The 23,232-nt window shown below is 47.2% G+C and overlaps 1 long non-coding RNA gene across 1 annotated transcript; it reads left to right on the forward strand.

Moving 5' to 3' along the window:
• The first annotated feature begins 2,259 nt into the window (after positions 1 to 2,259).
• Positions 2,260 to 22,993, forward strand: LOC125762980 (uncharacterized). The gene is made up of 3 exons (XR_007418293.1): positions 2,260 to 3,865; positions 6,794 to 8,738; positions 22,809 to 22,993. It is a non-coding gene; the product is annotated as an uncharacterized LOC125762980 (long non-coding RNA).
• Positions 22,994 to 23,232: the final 239 nt, after the last annotated feature.

The following is a 23,232-nucleotide window of genomic DNA, read 5'->3' on the forward strand; positions in this document are numbered from 1 at the left end:
TGTGTCTTGGCTAATGTGTCTTAGCTAATGTGTCTTGGCTAAGGTGTCTCGGCTAATGTGTCTTGGCTAAGGTGTCTTGGCTAATGTGTCTTGGCTAAGGTGTATTGGCTAATGTGCTTTGGCTAATGTGTCTTGGCTAAGGTGTCTTGGCTAAGGTGTCTTGGCTAAGGTGTCTCGGCTAATGTGTCTCGGCTAATGTGTCTTGGCTAAGGTGTCTTGGCTAATGTGTCTTGGCTAAGGTGTCTTGGCTAATGTGTCTTGGCTAATGTGTCTCGGCTAATGTGTCTTGGCTAAGGTGTCTTGGCTAATGTGTCTCTGCTAATGTGTCTTGGCTGATGTGTCTTGGCTAATGTGTCTTGGCTAAGGTGTCTTGGCTAAGATGTCTTGGCTAAGGTGTCTTGGCTAATGTGTCGTGGCTAATGTGTCTTGGCTAATGTGTCTCGGCTAATGTGTCTTGGCTAAGGTGTCTTGGCTAATGTGTCTCGGCTAATGTGTCTTGGCTAAGGTGTCTTGGCTAAGGTGTCTTGACTAAGTTGTCTTGGGTAATGTGTCTTGGCTAATGTGTCTTGGCTAATGTGTCTCGGCTAATGTGTCTTGGCTAAGGTGTCTTGGCTAATGTGTCTCGGCTAATGTGTCTTGGCTAATGTGTCTTGGCTAATGTGTCTTGGCTAATGTGTCTTGGCTAATGTGTCTTGGCTAATGTGTCTTGGCTAAGGTGTCTTGGCTAAGGTGTCTTGGCTAAGGTGTCTTGGCTAATGTGTCTCGGCTAATGTGTCTTGGCTAATGTGTCTTGGCAAAGGTGTCTTGGCTAATGTGTCTTTGCTAAGGTCTCTTGTCTAAGGTGTCTTGGCTAAGGTGTCTTGGCTAATGTGTCTTGGCTAATGTGTCTTGGCTAAGGTGTCTTGGCTAATGTGTCTCGGCTAATGTGTCTTGGCTAAGGTGTCTTGGCTAAGGTGTCTTGGCTAAGGTGTCTTGGCTAATGTGTCTTGGCTAAGGTGTCTTGGCAAATGTGTCTTGGCTGAGGTGTCTTGGCTAATGTGTCTTGGCTAAGGTGTCTTGGCTAATGTGTCTCGGCTAATGTGTCTTGGCTAATGTGTCTTGGCTAATGTGTCTTGGCTAATGTGTCTTGGCTAAGGTGTCTCGGCTAATGTGTCTCGGCTAAGGTGTCTTGGCTAATGTGTCTTGGCTAAGGTGTCTTGGCTAATGTGTCTCGGCTAATGTGTCTTGGCTAATGTGTCTTGGCTAAGGTGTCTTGGCTAATGTGTCCTGGCTAAGGTGTTTTGGCTAATGTGTCTCGGCTAATGTGTCTTGGCTAAGGTGTCTTGGCTAAGGTGTCTTGGCTAATGTGTCTTGGCTAAGGTGTCTTGGCTAATGTGTCTTGGCTAATGTGTCTTGGCTAAGGTGTCTTGGCTAAGGTGTCTTGGCTAAGGTGTCTTGGCTAAGGTGTCTTGGCTAATGTGTCTCGGCTAATGTGTCTCGGCTAATGTGTCTTGGCTAATGTGTCTTAGCTAATGTGTCTTGGCTAAGGTGTCTCGGCTAATGTGTCTTGGCTAAGGTGTCTTGGCTAATGTGTCTTAGCTAAGGTGTCTTGGCTAATGTGCTTTGGCTAATGTGTCTTGGCTAAGGTGTCTTGGCTAAGGTGTCTTGGCTAATGTGTCTTGGCTAATGTGTCTTGGCTAAGGTGTCTTGGCTAAGGTGTCTTGGCTAATGTGTCTTGGCTAAGGTGTCTTGGCTAATGTGTCTTGGCTAATGTGTCTTGGCTAAGGTGTCTTGGCTAAGGTGTCTTGGCTAATGTGTCTTGGCTAAGGTGTCTTGGCTAATGTGTCTCGGCTAATGTGTCTTGGCTAAGGTGTCTTGGCTAATGTGTCTTGGCTAAGGTCTCTCGGCTAAGGTGTCTTGGCTAAGGTGTCTTGGCTAATGTGTCTTGGCTAATGTGTCTTGGCTAAGGTGTCTTGGCTAATGTGTCTCGGCTAATGTGACTTGGCTAAGGTGTCTTGGCTAAGGTGTCTTGGCTAAGGTGTCTTGGCTAATGTGTCTTGGCTAAGGTGTCTTGGCAAATGTGTCTTGGCTGAGGTGTCTTGGCTAATGTGTCTTGGCTAAGGTGTCTTGGCTAATGTGTCTCGGCTAATGTGTCTTGGATAATGTGTCTTGGCTAAGGTGTCTTGGCTAATGTGTCTTGGCTAATGTGTCTTGGCTAAGGTGTCTTGGCTAATGTGTCTTGGCTAATGTGTCTCGGCTAATGTGTCTTGGCTAAGGTGTCTTGGCTAATGAGTCTTGGGTAATGTGTCTTGGCTAATGTGTCTCGGCTAATGTGTCTTGTCTAAGGTGTCTTGGCTAAGGTGTCTTGGCTAATGTGTCTTGGCTAAGGTGTCTTGGCTAATGTGTCTTGGCTAATGTGTCTTGGCTAAGGTGTCTTGGCTAAGGTGTCTTGGCTAAGGTGTCTTGGCTAAGGTGTCTTGGCTAATGTGTCTCGGCTAATGTGTCTCGGCTAATGTGTCTTAGCTAATGTGTCTTGGCTAAGGTGTCTCGGCTAATGTGTCTTGGCTAAGGTGTCTTGGCTAATGTGTCTTGGCTAAGGTGTCTTGGCTAATGTGTCTCGGCTAATGCATCTTGGCTAAGGTGTCTTGGCTAAGGTGTCTTGGCTAAGGTGTCTTGGGTAATGTGTCTTGGCTAATGTGTCTTGGCTAAGGTGTCTTGGCTAAGGTGTCTTGACTAAGGTGTCTTGGGTAATGTGTCTTGGCTAATGTGTCTTGGCTAAGGTGTCTTGGCTAATGTGTCTTGGCTAATGTGTCTTGGCTAAGGTGTCTTGGCTAATGTGTCTTGGCTAAGGTGTCTTGGCTAAGGTGTCTTGGCTAATGTGTCTCGGCTAAGGTGTCATGGCTAAGGTGTCTTGGCTAAGGTGTCTTGGCTAATGTGTCTTGGCTAATGTGTCTTGGCTAATGTATCTTGGCTAAGGTGTCTTGGCTAAGGTGTCTTGGCTAAGGTGTCTTGGCTAAGGTGTCTTGGCTAATGTGTCTCAGCTTATGTGTCTCGGCTAATGTGTCTTGGCTAAGGTGTCTTGGCTAATGTGTCTTGGCTAAGGTGTCTTGGCTAATGTGTCTTGGCTCATGTGTCCCGGCTAATGTGTCTTGGCTAAGGTGTCTTGGCTAATGTGTCTCGGCTAATGTGTCTCGGCTAATGTGTCTTGGCTAAGGTGTCTTGGCTAAGGTGTCTTGGCTAAGGTGTTTTGGCTAATGTGTCGTGGCTAAGGTGTCTTAGCTAAGGTGAATTGGCTAAGGTGAATTGGCTAAGGTGTCTTGGCTAATGTGTCTCGGCTAAGGTGTCTTGGCTAAGGTGTCTTGGCTAAGGTGTCTTGGCTAATGTGTCTTGGCTAATGTGTCTTGGCTAATGTGTCTTGGCTAAGGTGTCTCGGCTAAGGTGTCTTAGCTATGTTGTCTTGGCTAAGGTGTCTTGGCTAAGGTGTCTTGGCTAAGGTGTCTTGGCTAAGGTGTCTTGGCTAATGTGTCTTGGCTAAGGTGTCTTGGCTAATGTGTCTTGGCTAAGGTGTATTGGCTAATGTGACTCGGCTAAGGTGTCTTGGCTAAGGTGTCTCGGCTAATGTGTCTTGGCTAAGGTGTCTTGGCTAATGTGTCTTGGCTAAGGTGTCTTGGCTAATGTGTCTTGGCTAAGGTGTCTTGGCTAATGTGTCTCGGCTAAGGTGTCTTGGCTAAGGTGTCTTGGCTAAGGTGTCTTGGCTAATGTGTCTCGGCTAATGTGTCTCGGCTAATGTGTCTTGGCTAAGGTGTCTTGGCTAATGTGTCTTGGCTAAGGTGTCTTGGCTAATGTGTCTTGGCTAAGGTGTCTCGGCTAATGTGTCTTGGCTAAGGTGTCTTGGCTAATGTGTCTCTGCTAATGTGTCTTGGCTAAGGTGTCTTGGCTAATGTGTCTTGGCTAAGGTGTCTTGGCTAAGGTGTCTTGGCTAATGTGTCTTGGCTAAGGTGTCTTGGCTAAGGTGTCTTGGCTAAGGTGTCTTGGCTAATGTGTCGTGGCTAAGGTGTCTTGGCTAATGTGTCTTGGCTAATGAGTCTTGGCTAATATGTCTTGGCTAATGTGTCTTGGCTAATGTGTCTCGGCTAATGTGTCTTGGCTAAGGTGTCTTGGCTAATGTGTCTCGGTTAATGTGTCTTGGCTAATGTGTCTTGGCTAATGTGTCTTGGCTAAGGTGTCTTGGCTAAGGTGTCTTGACTAAGGTGTCTTGGCTAATGTGTCTTGGCTAATGTGTCTTGGCTAAGGTGTCTTGGCTAAGGTGTCTTGGCTAAGGTGTCTTGGCTAAGGTGTCTTGGCTAAGGTGTCTTGGCTAAGGTGTCTTGGCTAATGTGTCTCGGCTAATGTGTCTTGGCTAATGTGTCTTGGCTAAGGTGTCTTGGCTAATGTGTCTTGGCTAAGGTCTCTTGGCTAAGGTGTCTTGGCTAAGGTGTCTTGGCTAATGTGTCTTGGCTAATGTGTCTTGGCTAAGGTGTCTTGGCTAATGTGTCTCGGCTAATGTGTCTTGGCTAAGGTGTCTTGGCTAAGGTGTCTTGGCTAATTGGACAACTCCTTTTCTTCGTCATTTGTTGGCTTGTCTGGTGTCCCTCAGGGAAGTGCACTTAGTCCTATCCTTTTCTCCCTTTTTATCAATGACTGCATCAATGTTCTCCCAATTGATGGACATCTCCTTTATGCTGACGATATAAAAATCTTTCTTCCCGTGTCCTCGTCCTACGATTGTCGATCTCTCCAGAGTTTTTTAAACAATTTCTCTCTGTGGTGTTTGCATAATGGACTGGTGCTCTGTCCACCTAAATGTTGCGTCATCTCTTTCGGGAGACCTGCTGCTGCCCGGCTGTCTTGGGACTATTACCTATGTGGTACCCAAATAAGCAGGGAATCCACTGTAAAAGATCTTAGGGTCTGGTTGGATGAGGGTCTCTCGTTCGCTACTCACACCAACCATGTGATCAATAAAGCGAACAGAGCATTAGGCCTTATTATGCGCATGTCTTCGGAAATTCGCGATCCTCTTTGTCTTAAGGCACTGTACTGTTGCTGGGTTCGATCCGTTCTTGATTATGCCTGCGTCGTGTGGACTCCAGCTGGAGGTACTGCTATGCAGAGACTAGAGAGAGTTCAGAGGAAATTTACTCGCTTCGCAGTACGTAGATTTCTTCACGGTTACTACGTTCCTGTACCCTCCTATTCTCTCCGCTGCCGTTTGCTGGGTTTAATAGAAATTGAATCCCGCCATTGGCAAGCGCAGTCCTACTTCATTGCCTGCATCCTTTCCGGCGATTTCGATGTTCCTTCCCTTTTATCTTCCCTACCACTGTATGTTCCCTCTCGCAGACTTCGCTACAGGCCTCCCATCTTTATTCCTACCCATCGTTCGGTTTTTGGCCAGAATGATCCCTGGTTAAGAGCATGCGCTGCTTTTAACAGAGACCATCACCTGTTCGATTTCAACGTTCCCATTTCCCACTTTCGCACTCGCCTCCTTAATAATTCCACTTTCCCCTTATAATCAATCTTGCTTCCTCTTACAACATCTTCCATATCCCTTTCTTCCTACTCCCCTAGCTTGTAAGAAACATTGTTAAACCCATGCGGCAGACAATTTGACGAATAAATAAATAAATAAATAAATAAATAAATAAATAATGTGTCTTTGCTAAGGTGTCTTTGCAAATGTGTCTTGGCTGAGGTGTCTTGGCTAATGTGTCTTGGCTAAGGTGTCTTGGCTAATGTGTCTCGGCTAATGTGTCTTGGCTAATGTGTCTTGGCTAAGGTGTCTTGGCTAATGTGTCTTGGCTAAGGTGTTTTGGCTAATGTGTCTCGGCTAATATGTCTTGGCTAAGGTGTCTTGGCTAAGGTGTCTTGGCTAATGTGTCTTGGCTAAGGTGTCTTGGCTAATGTGTCTTGGCTAATGTGTCTTGGCTAAGGTGTCTTGGCTATGGTGTCTTTGCTAAGGTGTCTTGGCTAAGTGTCTTGGCTAATGTGTCTCGGCTAATGTGTCTCGGCTAATGTGTCTTGGCTAATGTGTCTTAGCTAATGTGTCTTGGCTTAGGTGTCTTGGCTAAGGTGTCTTGGCTAATGTGTCTCGGCTAATGTGTCTTGGCTAAGGTGTCTTGGCTAAGGTGTCTTGGCTAAGGTGTCTTGGGTAATGTGTCTTGGCTAATGTGTCTTGGCTAAGGTGTCTTGGCTAAGGTGTCTTGACTAAGGTGTCTTGGGTAATGTGTCTTGGCTAATGTGTCTTGGCTAAGGTGTCTTGGCTAATGTGTCTCGGCTAATGTGTCTTGGCTAAGGTGTCTTGGCTAATGTGTCTTGGCTAAGGTGAATTTTCTAAGGTGTCTTGGCTCATGTGTCTCGGCTAAGGTGTCATGGCTAAGGTGTCTTGGCTAAGGTGTCTCGGCTAATGTGTCTTGGCTAATGTGTCTTGGCTAAGGTGTCTTGGCTAAGGTGTCTTGGCAAAGGTGTCTTGGCTAAGGTGTCTTGGCTTTAGTGTCTTGGCTAAGGTGTCTTGGCTAATGTGTCTTGGCTAAGGTGTCTTGGCTAATGTGTCTCGGCTAAGGTGTCTTGGCTAAGGTGTCTCGGCTAATGTGTCTTGGTTAAGGTGTCTTGGTTAAGGTGTCTTGGCTAATGTGTCTTGGCTAAGGTGTCTTGGCTAAGGTGTCTTGGCTAAGGTGGCTTGGCTAATGTGTCTCGGCTAAGGTGTCTTGCCTAAGGTGTCTTGGCTAATGTGTCTCGGCTTATGTGTCTCGGCTAATGTGTCTTGGCTAAGGTGTCTTGGCTAATGTGTCTTGGCTAAGGTGTCTTGGCTAATGTGTCTTGGCTAATGTGTCTCGGCTAATGTGTCTTGGCTAAGGTGTCTTGGCTAATGTGTCTCGGCTAATGTGTCTCGGCTAATGTGTCTTGGCTGATGTGTCTTGGCTAATGTGTCTTGGCTAAGGTGTCTTGGCTTATGTGTCTCGGCTAAGGTGTCTTGGATAATGTGTCTTGGCTAATGTGTCTTGGCTAAGGTGTCTTGGCTAATGTGTCTTGGCTAAGGTGTCTTGGCTAAGGTGTCTTGGCTAATGTGTCTTGGCTAAGGTGTCTTGGCTAAGGTGTCTTGGCTAATGTGTCTTGGCTAATGTGTCTTGGCTAAGGTGTCTTGGCTAAGGTGTCTTGGCTAAAGTGTCTTGGCTAATGTGTCTTGGCTAAGGTGTCTTGGCTAATGTGTCTTGGCTAATGTGTCTTGGCTAATGTGTCTTGGCTAAGGTGTCTTGGCTAATGTGTCTTGGCTAATGTGTCTTGGCTAATGTGTCTTGGCTAAGGTGTCTCGGCTAAGGTGTCTTGGATAATGTGTCTTGGCTAATGTGTCTCGGCTAATGTGTCTTGGCTAATGTGTCTTGGCTAAGGTGTCTTGGCTAATGTGTCTTGGCTAAGGTGTTTTGGCTAATGTGTCTCGGCTAATATGTCTTGGCTAAGGTGTCTTGGCTAAGGTGTCTTGGCTAATGTGTCTTGGCTAAGGTGTCTTGGCTAAGGTGTCTTGGCTAATGTGTCTTGGCTAAGGTGTCTTGGCTATGGTGTCTTGGCTAATGTGTCTCGGCTAATGTGTCTCGGCTAATGTGTCTTGGCTGATGTGTCTTGGCTGATGTGTCTTGGCTAAGTTGTCTTGGCTTATGTGTCTCGGCTAAGGTGTCTTGGATAATGTGTCTTGGCTAATGTGTCTTGGCTAAGGTGTCTTGGCTAATGTGTCTTGGCTAATGTGTCTTGGCTAAGGTGTCTTGGCTAAGGTGTCTTGGCTAATGTGTCTTGGCTAAGGTGTCTTGGCTAATGTGTCTTGGCTAATGTGTCTTGGCTAAGGTGTCTTGGCTAAGGTGTCTTGGCTAATGTGTCTCGGCTAATGTGTCTCGGCTAATGTGTCTTGGCTGATGTGTCTTGGCTAATGTGTCTTGGCTAAGGTGTCTTGGCTTATGTGTCTCGGCTAAGGTGTCTTGGATAATGTGTCTTGGCTAATGTGTCTTGGCTAAGGTGTCTTGGCTAATGTGTCTTGGCTAAGGTGTCTTGGCTAAGGTGTCTCGGCTAATGTGTCTTGGCTAAGGTGTCTTGGTTAAGGTGTCTTGGCTAATGTGTCTTGGCTAAGGTGTCTTGGCTAAGGTGTCTTGGCTAAGGTGTCTTGGCTAATGTGTCTCGGCTAAGGTGTCTTGGCTAAGGTGTCTTGGCTAATGTGTCTCGGCTAATGTGTCTCGGCTAATGTGTCTTGGCTAAGGTATCTTGGCTAATGTGTCTTGGCTAAGGTGTCTTGGCTAAGGTGTCTTGGCTAATGTGTCTTGGCTAAGGTGTCTTGGCTAAGGTGTCTTGGCTAATGTGTCTCGGCTAATGTGTCTTGGCTAATGTGTCTTGGCTAAGGTGTCTTGGCTAATGTGTCTTGGCTAAGGTGTTTTGGCTAATGTGTCTCGGCTAATATGTCTTGGCTAAGGTGTCTTGGCTAAGGTGTCTTGGCTAATGTGTCTTGGCTAAGGTGTCTTGGCTAATGTGTCTTGGCTAATGTGTCTTGGCTAAGGTGTCTTGGCTATGGTGTCTTGGCTAAGGTGTCTTGGCTAAGTGTCTTGGCTAATGTGTCTTGGCTAAGGTGTCTTGGCTAATGTGTCTTGGCTAATGTGTCTCGGCTAATGTGTCTTGGCTAAGGTGTCTCGGCTAATGTTTCTTGGCTAAGGTGTCTTGGCTAATGTGTCTTGGCTAAGGTGTCTTGGCTAATGTGCTTTGGCTAAGGTGTCTTGGCTAAGGTGTCTTGGCTAAGGTGTCTTGGCTAAGGTGTCTTGGCTAATGTGTCTTGGCTAAGGTGTCTTGGCTAAGGTGTCTTGGCTAAGGTGTCTTGGGTAATGTGTCTTGGCTAATGTGTCTTGGCTAAGGTGTCTTGGCTAAGGTGTCTTGACTAAGGTGTCTTGGGTAATGTGTCTTGGCTAATGTGTCTTGGCTAAGGTGTCTTGGCTAATGTGTCTTGGCTAATGTGTCTTGGCTAAGGTGTATTGGCTAATGTGTCTTGGCTAAGGTGAATTGGCTAAGGTGTCTTGGCTAATGTGTCTCGGCTAAGGTGTCATGGCTAAGGTGTCTTGGCTAAGGTGTCTTGGCTAATGTGTCTTGGCTAATGTGTCTTGGCTAATGTGTCTTGGCTAAGGTGTCTTGGCTAATGTGTCTTGGCTAAGGTGTCTTGGCTAAGGTGTCTTGGCTAAGGTGTCTTGGCTTAAGTGTCTTGGCTAAGGTGTCTTGGCTAATGTGTCTTGGCTAAGGTGTCTTGGCTAATGTGTCTCGGCTAATGTGTCTTGGCTAAGGTGTCTCGGCTAATGTGTCTTGGCTAAGGTGTCTTGGTTAAGGTGTCTTGGCTAATGTGTCTTGGCTAAGGTGTCTTGGCTAAGGTGTCTTGGCTAAGGTGTCTTGGCTAATGTGTCTCGGCTAAGGTGTCTTGGCTAATGTGTCTCGGCTTATGTGTCTCGGCTTATGTGTCTCGGCTAATGTGTCTTGGCTAAGGTGTCTTGGCTAATGTGTCTTGGCTAAGGTGTCTTGGCTAATGTGTCTTGGCTAATGTGTCTCGGCTAATGTGTCTTGGCTAAGGTGTCTTGGCTAATGTGTCTCGGCTAATGTGTCTCGGCTAATGTGTCTTGGCTGATGTGTCTTGGCTAATGTGTCTTGGCTAAGGTGTCTTGGCTAATGTGTCTTGGCTAAGGTGTCTTGGCTAAGGTGTCTTGGCTAATGTGTCTTGGCTAAGGTGTCTTGGCTAATGTGTCTTGGCTAAGGTGTCTTGGCTAAGGTGTCTTGGCTAATGTGTCTTGGCTAATGTGTCTTGGCTAAGGTGTCTTGGCTAAGGTGTCTTGGCTAAAGTGTCTTGGCTAATGTGTCTTGGCTAAGGTGTCTTGGCTAATGTGTCTTGGCTAATGTGTCTTGGCTAATGTGTCTTGGCTAAGGTGTCTTGGCTAATGTGTCTTGGCTAATGTGTCTTGGCTAAGGTGTCTTGGCTAATGTGTCTTGGCTAATGTGTCTTGGCTAATGTGTCTCGGCTAATGTGTCTTGGCTAATGTGTCTTGGCTAAGGTGTCTTGGCTAATGTGTCTTGGCTAAGGTGTCTTGGCTAATGTGTCTCGGCTAATGTGTCTTGGCTAAGGTGTCTTGGCTAAGGTGTCTCGGCTAATGTGTCTTGGCTAATGTGCCTCGGCTAATGTGTCTTGGCTAAGGTGTCTTGGCTAATGTGTCTTGGCTAAGGTGTCTTGGCTTATGTGTCTCGGCTAATGTGTCTTGGCTAAGGTGTCTTGGCTAATGTGTCTTGGCTAAGGTGTCTTGGCTTATGTGTCTCGGCTAATGTGTCTTGGCTAAGGTGTCTTGGCTAAGGTGTCTTGGCTAATGTGTCTTGGCTAATGTGTCTTGGCTAAGGTGTCTTGGCTAAGGTGTCTTGGCTAAGGTGTCTTGGCTAATGTGTCTCGGCTAATGTGTCTCGGCTAATGTGTCTTGGCTAATGTGTCTTGGCTAATGTGTCTTGGCTAATGTGTCTTGGCTAATGTGTCTCGGCTAATGTGTCTTGGCTAATGTGTCTTGGCTAAGGTGTCTTGGCTAAGGTGTCTTGGCTAATGTGTCTTGGCTAAGGTGTCTTGGCTAAGGTGTCTTGGCTAAGGTGTCTTGGCTAATGTGTCTTGGCTAAGGTGTCTTGGCTAAGGTGTCTTGGCTAATGTGTCTCGGCTAAGGTGTCTTGGCTAATGTGTCTTGGCTAAGGTGTCTTGGCTAAGGTGTCTTGGTTAATGTGTCTTTGCTAAGGTGTCTTGGCTTATGTGTCTTGGCTAAGGTGTCTTGGCTAATGTGTCTTGGCTAATGTGTCTCGGCTAAGGTGTCTTGCCTAAGGTGTCTCGGCTAATGTGTCTTGGCTAATGTGTCTTGGCTAAGGTGTCTTGGCTAAGGTGTCTTGGCTAATGTGTCTCGGCTAATGTGTCTTGGGTAATGTGTCTCGGCTAATGTGTCTTGGCTAAGGTGTCTTGGCTAATGTGTCTTGGCTAAGGTGTCTTGGCTAATGTGTCTTTGCTAAGGTGTCTTGGCTAATGTGTCTTGGCTAAGGTGTCTTAGCTAATGTGTCTTGGCTAATGTGTCTTGGCTAAGGTGTCTTGGCTAAGGTGTCTTGGCTAAGGTGTCTTGGGTAATGTGTCTTGGCTAATGTGTCTTGGCTAAGGTGTCTTGGCTAATGTGTCTTGGCTAATGTGTCTTGGCTAAGGTGTCTTGGCTAAGGTGTCTTGGCTAAGGTGTCTTGGCTAATGTGTCTTGGCTAAGGTGTCTTGGCTAAGGTGTCTTGGCTGAGGTGTCTCGGCTAATATGTCTTGGCTAAGGTGTCTTCGCTAATGTGTCTCGGCTAATGTGTCTTGGCTAATGTGTCTTGGCTAAGGTGTCTTGGCTAATGTGTCTCGGCTAATGTGTCTTGGCTAAGGTGTCTTGGCTAAGGTGTCTTGGCTAATGTGTCTTGGCTAAGGTGTCTTGGCTAATGTGTCTTGGCTAAGGTGTCTTGGCTAAGGTGTCTTGGCTAAGGTGTCTTGGCTAAGGTGTCTTGGCTAATGTGTCTTGGCTAATGTGTCTCGGCTAATGTGTCTCGGCTAATGTGTCTTGGCTAATGTGTCTTGGCTAAGGTGTCTTGGCTCATGTGTCTCGGCTAATGTGTCTCGGCTAATGTGTCTTGGCTAAGGTGTCTTGGCTAAGGTGTCTTGACTAAGGTGTCTTGGCTAATGTGTCTTGGCTAAGGTGTCTTGGCTAATGTGTCTTGGCTAAGGTGTCTTGGCTAATGTGTCTTGGCTAATGTGTCTTGGCTAAGGTGTCTTGGCTAAGGTGTCATGGCTAAGGTGTCTTGAATAATGTGTCTTGGCTAATGTGTCTTGGCTAATGTGTCTTGGCTAATGTGTCTTGGCTAATGTGTCTTGGCTAAGGTGTCTTGGCAAAGGTGTCTTGGGTAATGTGTCTCGGCTAAGGTGTCTTGGCTAATGTGTCTTAGCTAATGTGTCTTGGCTAATGTGTCTCGGCTAATGTGTCTTGGCTAATGTGTCTTGGCTAAGGTGTCTTAGCTAAGGTGTCTCGGCTAAGGTGTCTTGGCTAATGTGTATTAGTTTTTGTGTCTTGGCTAAGGTGTCTTGGCTAATGTGTCTTGGCTAAGGTGTCTTGGCTAAGGTGTCTTGGCTAATGTGTCTCGGCTAAGGTGTCTTGGCTAATGTGTCTTAGCTAATGTGTCTTGGCTAATGTGTCTTGGCTAAGGTGTCTTGGCTAAGGTGTCTTGGCTAAGGTGTCTTGGCTAAGGTGTCTTGGGTAATGTGTCTTGGCTAATGTGTCTTGGCTAATGTGTCTTGGCTAAGGTGTCTTGGCTTATGTGTCTTGGCTAATGTGTCTTGGCTAAGGTGTCTTGGCTAATGTGTCTTGGCTAATGTGTCTTGGGTAATGTGTCTTGGCTAATGTGTCTTGGCTTATGTGTCTTAGCTAATGTGTCTTAGCTTATGTGTCTCGGCTAAGGTGTCTTGGCTAATGTGTCTTGGCTAAGGTGTCTTGGCTAATGTGTCTCGGCTAAGGTGTCTTGGCTAAGGTGTCTTGACTAAGGTGTCTTGGCTGATGTGTCTTGGCTAAGGTGTCTTGGCTAATGTGTCTTGGCTAATGTGTCTTGGCTAATGTGTCTTGGCTAAGGTGTCTTGGCTTATGTGTCTTGGCTAATGTGTCTCGGCTAATGTGTCTTGGCTAAGGTGTCTTGGCTAAGGTGTCTTGGCTAATGTGTCTTGGCTAAGGTGTCTTGGCTAAGGTGTCTTGGCTAATGTGTCTTGGCTAAGGTGTCTTGGCTAAGGTGTCTTGGGTAATGTGTCTTAGCTAAGGTGTCTTGGCTAATGTGTATTAGCTAATGGGTCTTGGCTAATGTGTCTTGGTTAAGGTGTCTTGGCAAAGGTGTCTTGGCTAAGGTGTCTTGGCTAAGGTGTCTTGGCTAAGGTGTCTTGGGTAATGTGTCTTGGCTAATGTGTCTTGGCTAAGGTGTCTTGGCTAAGGTGTCTTGGCTAATGTGTCTTGGCTAAGGTGTCTTGGCTAAGGTGTCTTGGCTAATGTGTCTTGGCTAAGGTGTCTTGGCTAATGTGTCCCGGCTAATGTGTCTTTTCTAATGTGTCTTGGCTAATGTGTCTTGGCTAATGTGTCTTGGCTAAGGTGTCTTGGCTAAGGTGTCTTGGCTAATGTGTCTTGGCTAAGGTGTCTTGGCTAAGTTTTTTTTTTTTTTTTTTTTTTTTTTTTTTTTTTGTACCAGGAGTTTAAAATCTTCGAAAGACACCCACAGTGGGGGACATGGGATTTTTACCCAGTAAAAAACTCTCCTTGAACCCTGTGCACCCTCCCACGGAATCACCTCGCGGTATTACTTCATGGGAGGGGCAGTGCTGTGCACTTAGTCTACTTGGTACGTACTAGCAACATATAACACTCTCGAACACATGTAGGTTTTACTCTGAACGGTCACACACGCACACACAAACAACATAACACTTCACACTAAACACTCAGGCAAGACCATGCATCTGGTCTTCTCTCCACCACCGCTGCAGCTTTGTAACGACCTGGCGCATCATCGTCGACGCAGCCTCCCACATATTGCTGTTCTGGAGCATCAGCTGCACCAAGTTTGAGTGCCCAACCTCCGTATCGCACATGTCGTTCAGCTGCTGACGTTCGGCGATGAACCTTGGACAGCCGAACATGACATGTTCTGCCGTCTCGTCGGCGTCCGGACAAGCTGGGCACCGCGGCGAAGACGCGTGCGTAAACCTATGCAAGTAGCTCCGGAAGCAGCCATGGCCGGAAAGAATCTGCGTGACGAAGAAGTCTACGTCACCATGCGTCCTTCCAACCCATGCCGCAACATCGGGAATCAGCGAATAGGTCCATCTGCCTGTTGTTGAACTTGACCAGCTGCTCTGCCATTTCTGCGTCGTCTCTGCCCTGATGCGTTTCTTCACAGCTGCAGTGAGAGGTTCCCCCGCACGTGCCGTCCGGAAATTCTCCAAGTCCTCCTCAAGAATAATGCATAGGGGCATCATACCCGATATCACGCAAACCGCATCGTACGAGATGGTACGGTAAGCACTAGCAACACGCATGGCCAATCGCCGATGTACTCTACGTACAGTATTCTGGTGCTGCTTTTCCGACAGAATATGCGCCCAGACTGGCGCACCATATCTTATAACGGATATGGCAACGCTTGCGTGAAGACGTCGTATGCTGCTGCTGGGTCCACCTATGTTTGGCATGAATGATGCCAATGCATTTGCGGTCTTCATGGCTTTATTGCATGCATCATCTAGATGGTGCTTGAATTTCAGCCGGTCATCGATTCGAATCCCAAGGTATTTGAGATTCCTGACGGACTCAATGTGCTCTGAGCCCACCAGTATCGATGCCTTCTGCACTTCCTTATGGCTGCTGATGAGTATGAACTCTGTTTTCGCGTGCGCAATTTCTAAGCAGGCTGCTTTCATCCATTCATCGATTCTACCGACAGCATCCGTGGCTAACATCTCAACCTCCTCGATGGATTCACCGGTGACTGTTAACGCAATGTCGTCTGCAAAGCCGGTGAGCTCAGTTTTTGGAGGAAGAGCGAGGGTTAGTACTCCGTTATACATGACGTTCCACAGGGTGAGACCAAGAACTGATCCCTGTGGAACTCCGGCTGTAATGGTGGACGTTTTAACCCCCTCGCCTGTTTCGTACTGCAAAACGCGGCCGTGGAGGTAGCTCCTCAGCACCCTGCACAAATACGGGGGAACCCTCATGTTCTCCAACGCAACTGCTATCGCCTCCCAACTAGCGCTGTTGAATGCGTTTTTGACGTCTATAGTGACGACTGCACAGTAGCGAGCACCACACCTTTTCCGACGAAACGCTGCGTTGCCTTTCTCGAGCACCGCCAGTACTGCGTCAACCGTTGAGCGCTTCTTCCGAAAACCGAACTGGCGCTCAGAAAGTCCGTGTTCGCCTTCCGTGTATTGAACCAACGATCCAGAAGCGTCATCTCCTGAACCTTAGCCATGGTGTCGATGAGACCCAACGGCCTGAAGGCTGACGGGTCACCCGGTGGCTTGCCCGGCTTTGGTATTAGAACCAGTTTTTGCTTCTTCCACAACGACGGGAACTGCCCAGACAGGAGAGTGGTCTGCAGCACGGTTTGGAACACTGCCGGATACGCTTGCATGGCCACCATGACTGCCTCGTTAGGAAGTCCATCCGGCCCGGGTGCTTTTCCTGGTTTGAGGCGGTCAGCGATCCTGAGGATCTCGTCGACTGTAATCGGCTCAGGTTCGGACTCCGGGACTGTGAACGCTGGGTTTAGTACCGGAGGGTTGTGCGTCGGGAACAATCTTTCGATGATGCTTTTAAGCACAACAGGGCAACGCTCGACGGGTTCATGTGTTCTGCCTTTCCCCATCAGCTCCTTGAAAGCAGAACCCCATGGCTTCCGAGCGACTGCTGCGCATAATTGAAGAAAGTAACGCCGTTTGCTCGACTTAATCTCTCTCTTTAAGACCGACCTAGCCGTAACGTAGGCGTCTCTCAGCTGCAGTTTTCGTTTCGGACACATCTCACGTTGCATTTTTCTGCGGGCTGCCAAGCAATCATTACTTGACTATGGTATCTTGGCTAATGTGTCTTGGCTAAGGTGTCTCGGCTAATGTGTCTTGGCTAAGGTGTCTTGGCTAATGTGTCTCGGCTAATGTGTCTTGGCTAAGGTGTCTTGGCTAAGGTGTCTTGGCTAAGCTGTCTTGGCTAATGTGTCTTGGCTAAGGTGTCTTGGCTAATGTGTCTCGGCTAATGTGTCTTGGCTAATGTGTCTTGGCTAAGGTGTCTTGGCTAATGTGTCTTGGCTAAGATGTCTTGGCTAATGTGTCTCGGCTAATGTGTCTTGGCTAAGGTTTCTCGGCTAAGGTGTCTTGGCTAAGGTGTCTTGGCTTATGTGTCTTGGCTAATGTGTCTTGGCTAAGGTGTCTTGGCTAAGGTGTCTCGGCTAATGTGTCTCGGCTAATGTGTCTTGGCTAAGGTGTCTTGGCTAAGGTGTCTTGGCTAATGTGTCTTGGCTAAGGTGTCTTGGCTAATGTGTCTCGGCTAATGTGTCTTGGCTAATGTGTCTTGGCTAAGGTGTCTCGGCTAATGTGTCTTGGCTAAGGTGTCTTGGCTAATGTGTATCGGCTAATGTGTCTTGGCTAATGTGTCTTGGCTAATGTGTCTTGGCTAAGGTGTCTTGGCTAATGTGTCTCGGCTAATGTGTCTTGGCTAAGGTGTCTTGGCTAATGTGTCTTGGCTAAGGTGTCTTGGCTAAGGTGTCTTGGCTAAGGTGTCTTGGCTAAGGCGTCTTGGCTAATGTGTCTTGGCTAATGTGTCTTGGCTAAGGTGTCTTGGCTAAGGTGTCTTGGCTAAGGTGTCTTGGCTAATGTGTCTCGGCTAATGTGTCTTGGCTAAGGTGTCTTGGCTGATGTGTCTTGGCTAATGTGTCTAGGCTAATGTGTCTTGGCTAATGTGTCTCGGCTAATGTGTCTTGGCTAATGTGTCATGGCTAAGGTGTCTCGGCTAATGTGTCTTGGCTAAGGTGTCTTGGCTAATGTGTCTCGGCTAATGTGTCTTGGCTAATGTGTCTTGGCTAAGGTGTCTCGGCTAATGTGTCTTGGCTAAGGTGTCTTGGCTAATGTGTATCGGCTAATGTGTCTTGGCTAATGTGTCTTGGCTAATGTGTCTTGGCTAAGGTGTCTTGGCTAATGTGTCTCGGCTAATGTGTCTTGGCTAAGGTGTCTTGGCTAATGTGTCTTGGCTAAGGTGTCTTGGCTAAGGTGTCTTGGCTAAGGTGTCTTGGCTAAGGCGTCTTGGCTGATGTGTCTTGGCTAATGTGTCTAGGCTAATGTGTCTTGGCTAATGTGTCTCGGCTAATGTGTCTTGGCTAATGTGTCTTGGCTAAGGTTTCTCGGCTAAGGTGTCTTGACTAAGGTGTCTTGGCTTATGTGTCTTGGCTAATGTGTCTTGGCTAAGGTGTCTTGGCTAAGGTGTCTCGGCTAATGTGTCTCGGCTAATGTGTCTTGGCTAAGGTGTCTTGGCTAAGGTGTCTTGGCTAATGTGTCTTGGCTAAGGTGTCTTGGCTAATGTGTCTCGGCTAATGTGTCTTGGCTAATGTGTCTTGGCTAAGGTGTCTCGGCTAATGTGTCTTGGCTAAGGTGTCTTGGCTAATGTGTATCGGCTAATGTGTCTTGGCTAATGTGTCTTGGCTAATGTGTCTTGGCTAAGGTGTCTTGGCTAATGTGTCTCGGCTAATGTGTCTTGGCTAAGGTGTCTTGGCTAATGTGGCTTGGCTAAGGTGTCTTGGCTAAGGTGTCTTGGCTAAGGTGTCTTGGCTAAGGCGTCTTGGCTAATGTGTCTTGGCTAATGTGTCTTGGCTAAGGTGTCTTGGCTAAGGTGTCTTGGCTAAGGTGTCTTGGCTAATGTGTCTCGGCTAATGTGTCTTGGCTAAGGTGAATTGGCTAAGGTGTCATGGCTAAGGTGTCTTGGCTAATGTGTCTTGGCTAAGGTATCTTGGCTAATATGTCTCGGCTAATGTGTCTCGGCTAATGTGTCTTGGCTAAAGTGTTTTAGCTAATGTGTCTTGGCTAATGTGTCTTGGCTAATGTGTCTTGGCTAATGCGTCTTGGCTAATGTGTCTTGGCTAAGGTGTCTTGGCTAATGTGCTTTGGCTAATGTGTCTTGGCTAAGGTGTCTTGGCTAAGGTGTCTTGGCTAATGTGTCTCGGCTAATGTGTCTTGGCTAATGTGTCTTGGCTAATGTGTCTTGGCTAATGTGTCTTGGCTAATGTGTCTCGGCTAATGTGTCTCGGCTAATGTGTCTTGGCTAAGGTGTCTTGGCTAAAGTGTCTTGGCTAATGTGTCTTGGCTAATGTGTCTTGGCTAATGTGTCTTGGCTAATATGTCTTGGCTAAGGTGTCTTGGCTAAGGTGTCTCGGCTAATGTGTCTTGGCTAAGGTGTCTCGGCTAATGTGTCTTGGCTAAGGTGTCTTGGCTAATGTGTCTTGGCTAAGGTGTTTTGGCTAAGGTGTCTTGGCTAATGTGTCTTGGCTAAGGTGTCTTGGCTAATGTGTCTTGGCTAATGTGTCTCGGCTAATGTGTCTTGGCTAAGGTGTCTTGGCTAATGTGTCTTGGCTAAGGTGTCTTGGCTAAGGTGTCTTGGCTAAGGTGTCTTGGCTAATGTGTCTTGGCTAAGGTGTCTCGGCTAATGTGTCTTGGCTAAGGTGTCTTGGCTGATGTGTCTTGGCTAATGTGTCTAGGCTAATGTGTCTTGGCTAAGGTGTCTTGGCTAATGTGTCTTGGCTAATGTGTCTTGGCTAATGTGTCTTGGCTAATGTGTCTTGGCTAATGTGTCTTGGCTAAGGTGTCTTGGCTAAGGTGTCTTGGCTAATGTGTCTTGGCTAAGGTGTCTTGGCTAAGGTGTCGTGTGTAATGTGTCTCGGCTAAGGTGTCTTGGCTAATGTGTCTTAGCTAATGTGTCTTGGCTAATGTGTCTTGGCTAAGGTGTCGTGGCAAATGTGTCTCGGCTAAGGTGTCTTGGCTAAGGTGTCTTGGCTAATGTGTCTCGGCTAATGTGTCTCGGCTAATGTGTCTCAGCTAAGGTGTCTTGGCTAAGGTGTCTCGGCAAATGTGTCTTGGCTAATGTGTCTTGGTCAATGTGTCTTGGCTAAGGTGTCTTGGCTAAGGTGTCTCGGCTAATGTGTCTTGGCTTATGTGTCTTGGCTAAGGTGTCTTGGCTAAGGTGTCTTGGCGAAGGTGTCTTGGCTAATGTGTCTCGGCTAATGTGTCTTGGCTAATGTGTCTTGGCTAATGTGTCTTGGCTAATGTGTCTCGGCTAAGGTGTCTTGGCTAATGTGTCTCGGCTAATGTGTCTTGGCTAATGTGTCTTGGCTAAGGTGTCTTGGCTAATGTGTCTTGGTTAATGTGTCTTGGCTAAGGTGTCTTGGCTAATGTGGCTTGGCTAAGGTGTCTTGGCTAAGGTGTCTTGGCTAAGGTGTCTTGGCTAAGGCGTCTTGGCTAATGTGTCTTGGCTAATGTGTCTTGGCTAAGGTGTCTTGGCTAAGGTGTCTTGGCTAAGGTGTCTTGGCTAATGTGTCTCGGCTAATGTGTCTTGGCTAAGGTGAATTGGCTAAGGTGTCATGGCTAATGTGTCTTGGCTAATGTGTCTTGGCTAAGGTATCTTGGCTAATATGTCTCGGCTAATGTGTCTCGGCTAATGTGTCTTGGCTAAAGTGTCTTAGCTAATGTGTCTTGGCTAATGTGTCTTGGCTAATGTGTCTTGGCTAATGCGTCTTGGCTAATGTGTCTTGGCTAAGGTGTCTTGGCTAATGTGCTTTGGCTAATGTGTCTTGGCTAAGGTGTCTTGGCTAAGGTGTCTTGGCTAATGTGTCTCGGCTAATGTGTCTTGGCTAATGTGTCTTGGCTAATGTGTCTTGGCTAATGTGTCTTGGCTAATGTGTCTCGGCTAATGTGTCTCGGCTAATGTGTCTTGGCTAAGGTGTCTTGGCTAAAGTGTCTTGGCTAATGTGTCTTGGCTAATGTGTCTCGGCTAATGTGTCTTGGCTAATATGTCTTGGCTAAGGTGTCTTGGCTAAGGTGTCTCGGCTAATGTGTCTTGGCTAAGGTGTCTCGGCTAATGTGTCTTGGCTAAGGTGTCTTGGCTAATGTGTCTTGGCTAAGGTGTTTTGGCTAAGGTGTCTTGGCTAATGTGTCTTGGCTAAGGTGTCTTGGCTAATGTGTCTTGGCTAATGTGTCTCGGCTAATGTGTCTTGGCTAAGGTGTCTTGGCTAATGTGTCTTGGCTAAGGTGTCTTGGCTAAGGTGTCTTGGCTAAGGTGTCTTGGCTAATGTGTCTTGGCTAAGGTGTCTCGGCTAATGTGTCTTGGCTATGGTGTCTTGGCTGATGTGTCTTGGCTAATGTGTCTAGGCTAATGTGTCTTGGCTAAGGTGTCTTGGCTAATGTGTCTTGGCTAATGTGTCTTGGCTAATGTGTCTTGGCTAATGTGTCTTGGCTAATGTGTCTTGGCTAAGGTGTCTTGGCTAAGGTGTCTTGGCTAATGTGTCTTGGCTAAGGTGTCTTGGCTAAGGTGTCGTGTGTAATGTGTCTCGGCTAAGGTGTCTTGGCTAATGTGTCTTAGCTAATGTGTCTTGGCTAATGTGTCTTGGCTAAGGTGTCGTGGCAAATGTGTCTCGGCTAAGGTGTCTTGGCTAAGGTGTCTTGGCTAATGTGTCTCGGCTAATGTGTCTCGGCTAATGTGTCTCAGCTAAGGTGTCTTGGCTAAGGTGTCTCGGCAAATGTGTCTTGGCTAATGTGTCTTGGTCAATGTGTCTTGGCTAAGGTGTCTTGGCTAAGGTGTCTCGGCTAATGTGTCTTGGCTTATGTGTCTTGGCTAAGGTGTCTTGGCTAAGGTGTCTTGGCGAAGGTGTCTTGGCTAATGTGTCTCGGCTAATGTGTCTTGGCTAATGTGTCTTGGCTAATGTGTCTTGGCTAATGTGTCTCGGCTAAGGTGTCTTGGCTAATGTGTCTCGGCTAATGTGTCTTGGCTAATGTGTCTTGGCTAAGGTGTCTTGGCTAATGTGTCTTGGTTAATGTGTCTTGGCTAAGGTGTCTTGGCTAATGTGTCTCGGCTAATGTGTCTCGGCTAATGTGTCTTGGCTAATGTGTCTTGGCTAAGGTGTCTTGGCTAATGTGTCTTGGCTAAGGTGTCTTGGCTAAGGTGTCTCGGCTAATGTGTCTTGGCTAATGTGTCTTGGCTAAGGTGTCTTGGCTAATGTGTCTTGGCTAAGGTGTCTTGGCTAATGTGTCTTGGCTAAGGTGTCTTGGCTAAGGTGTCGTGTGTAATGTGTCTCGGCTAAGGTGTCTTGGCTAATGTGTCTTAGCTAATGTGTCTTGGCTAATGTGTCTTGGCTAAGGTGTCGTGGCAAATGTGTCTCGGCTAAGGTGTCTTGGCTAAGGTGTCTTGGCTAATGTGTCTCGGCTAATGTGTCTCGGCTAATGTGTCTCAGCTAAGGTGTCTTGGCTAAGGTGTCTCGGCAAATGTGTCTTGGCTAATGTGTCTTGGTCAATGTGTCTTGGCTAAGGTGTCTTGGCTAAGGTGTCTCGGCTAATGTGTCTTGGCTTATGTGTCTTGGCTAAGGTGTCTTGGCTAAGGTGTCTTGGCGAAGGTGTCTTGGCTAATGTGTCTCGGCTAATGTGTCTTGGCTAATGTGTCTTGGCTAATGTGTCTTGGCTAATGTGTCTCGGCTAAGGTGTCTTGGCTAATGTGTCTCGGCTAATGTGTCTTGGCTAATGTGTCTTGGCTAAGGTGTCTTGGCTAATGTGTCTTGGCTAAGGTGTCTTGGCTAAGGTGTCTTGGCTAATGTGTCTCGGCTAATGTGTCTCGGCTAATGTGTCTTGGCTAATGTGTCTTGGCTAAGGTGTCTTGGCTAATGTGTCTTGGCTAAGGTGTCTTGGCTAAGGTGTCTCGGCTAATGTGTCTTGGCTAATGTGTCTTGGCTAAGGTGTCTTGGCTAATGTGTCTTGGCTAAGGTGTCTTGGCTAATGTGTCTCGGCTAATGTGTCTCGGCTAATGTGTCTTGGCTAAGGTGTCTTGGCTAAGGTGTCTTGGCTAATGTGTCTCGGCTAATGTGTCTCGGCTAATGTGTCTCGGCTAATGTGTCTTGGCTAAGGTGTCTCGGCTAATGTGTCTTGGCTAATGTGTCTTGGCTAATGTGTCTTGGCTAAGGTGTCTTGGCTTATGTGTCTCGGCTAATGTGTCTTGGCTAATGTGTCTCGGCTAATGTGTCCTGGCTAATGTGTCTTGGCTAAGGTGTCTTGGCTAATGTGTCTTGGCTAAAGTGTCTTGGCTAATGTGTCTCGGCTAATGTGTCTTGGCTAAGGTGTCTTGGCTAATGTGTCTCGGCTAAGGTGTCTTGGCTAAGGTGTCTTGGCTAAGGTGTCTTGGCTAATGTGTCTTGGCTAAGGTGTCTTGGCTAATGTGTCTCGGCTAATGTGTCTTGGCTAATGTGTCTTGGCTAAGGTGTCTTGACTAATGTGTCTTGGCTAAGGTGTCTTGGCTAATGTGTCTTGGCTAAGGTGTCTTGGCTAAGGTGTCTTGGCTAAGGTGTCTTGGCTAAGGTGTCTTGGCTAAGGTGTCTTGGCTAATGTGTCTCGGCTAATGTGTCTTGGCTAAGGTGTCTTGGCTAAGGTGTCTTGGCTAATGTGTCTTGGCTAATGTGTCTCGGCTAATGTGTCTTGGCTAATATGTCTTGGCTAAGGTGTCTTGGCTAAGGTGTCTTGGCTAATTTGTCTTGGCTAAGGTGTCTCGGCTAATGTGTCTTGGCTAATGTGTCTTGGCTAAAGTGTTTTGGCTAATGTGTCTCGGCTAATGTGTCTTGGCTAAGGTGTCTTGGCTAAGGTGTCTTGGCTAAAGTGTCTCGGCTAATGTGTCTTGGCTAAGGTGTCTTGGCTAATGTGTCTTGGCTAAGGTGTCTTGGCTAAGGTGTCTTGGCTAAGGTGTCTTGGCTAATGTGTCTTGGCTAAGGTGTCTCGGCTAATGTGTCTTGGCTAAGTTGTCTTGGCTGATGTGTCTTGGCTAATGTGTCTTGGCTAATGTGTCTTGGCTAAGGTGTCTTGGCTAATGTGTCTTGGCTAAGGTGTCTTGGCTAATGTGTCTTGGCTAAGGTGTCTTGGCTAATGTGTCTTGGCTAAGGTGTCTTGGCTAAGGTGTCGTGTGTAATGTGTCTCGGCTAAGGTGTCTTGGCTAATGTGTCTTAGCTAATATGTCTTGGCTAATGTGTCTTGGCTAAGGTGTCTTGGCAAATGTGTCTCGGCTAAGGTGTCTTGGCTAAGGTGTCTTGGGTAATGTGTCTCGGCTAATGTGTCTCGGCTAATGTGTCTCAGCTAAGGTGTCTTGGCTAAGGTGCCTCGGCTAATGTGTCTTGGCTAATGTGTCTTGGTCAATGTGTCTTGGCTAAGGTGTCTTGGCTAAGGTGTCTTGGCTAATGTGTCTCGGCTAATGTGTCTTGGCTAATGTGTCTTGGCTAAGGTGTCTTGACTAATGTGTCTTGGCTAAGGTGTCTTGGCTAATGTGTCTTGGCTAAGGTGTCTTGGCTAAGGTGTCTTGGCTAAGGTGTCTTGGCTAAGGTGTCTTGGCTAATGTGTCTCGGCTAATGTGT

This window comes from Anopheles funestus, chromosome 2RL, assembly GCF_943734845.2.
Source record: "Anopheles funestus chromosome 2RL, idAnoFuneDA-416_04, whole genome shotgun sequence".
NCBI classification, from domain to species: Eukaryota; Metazoa; Arthropoda; class Insecta; order Diptera; family Culicidae; genus Anopheles; species Anopheles funestus.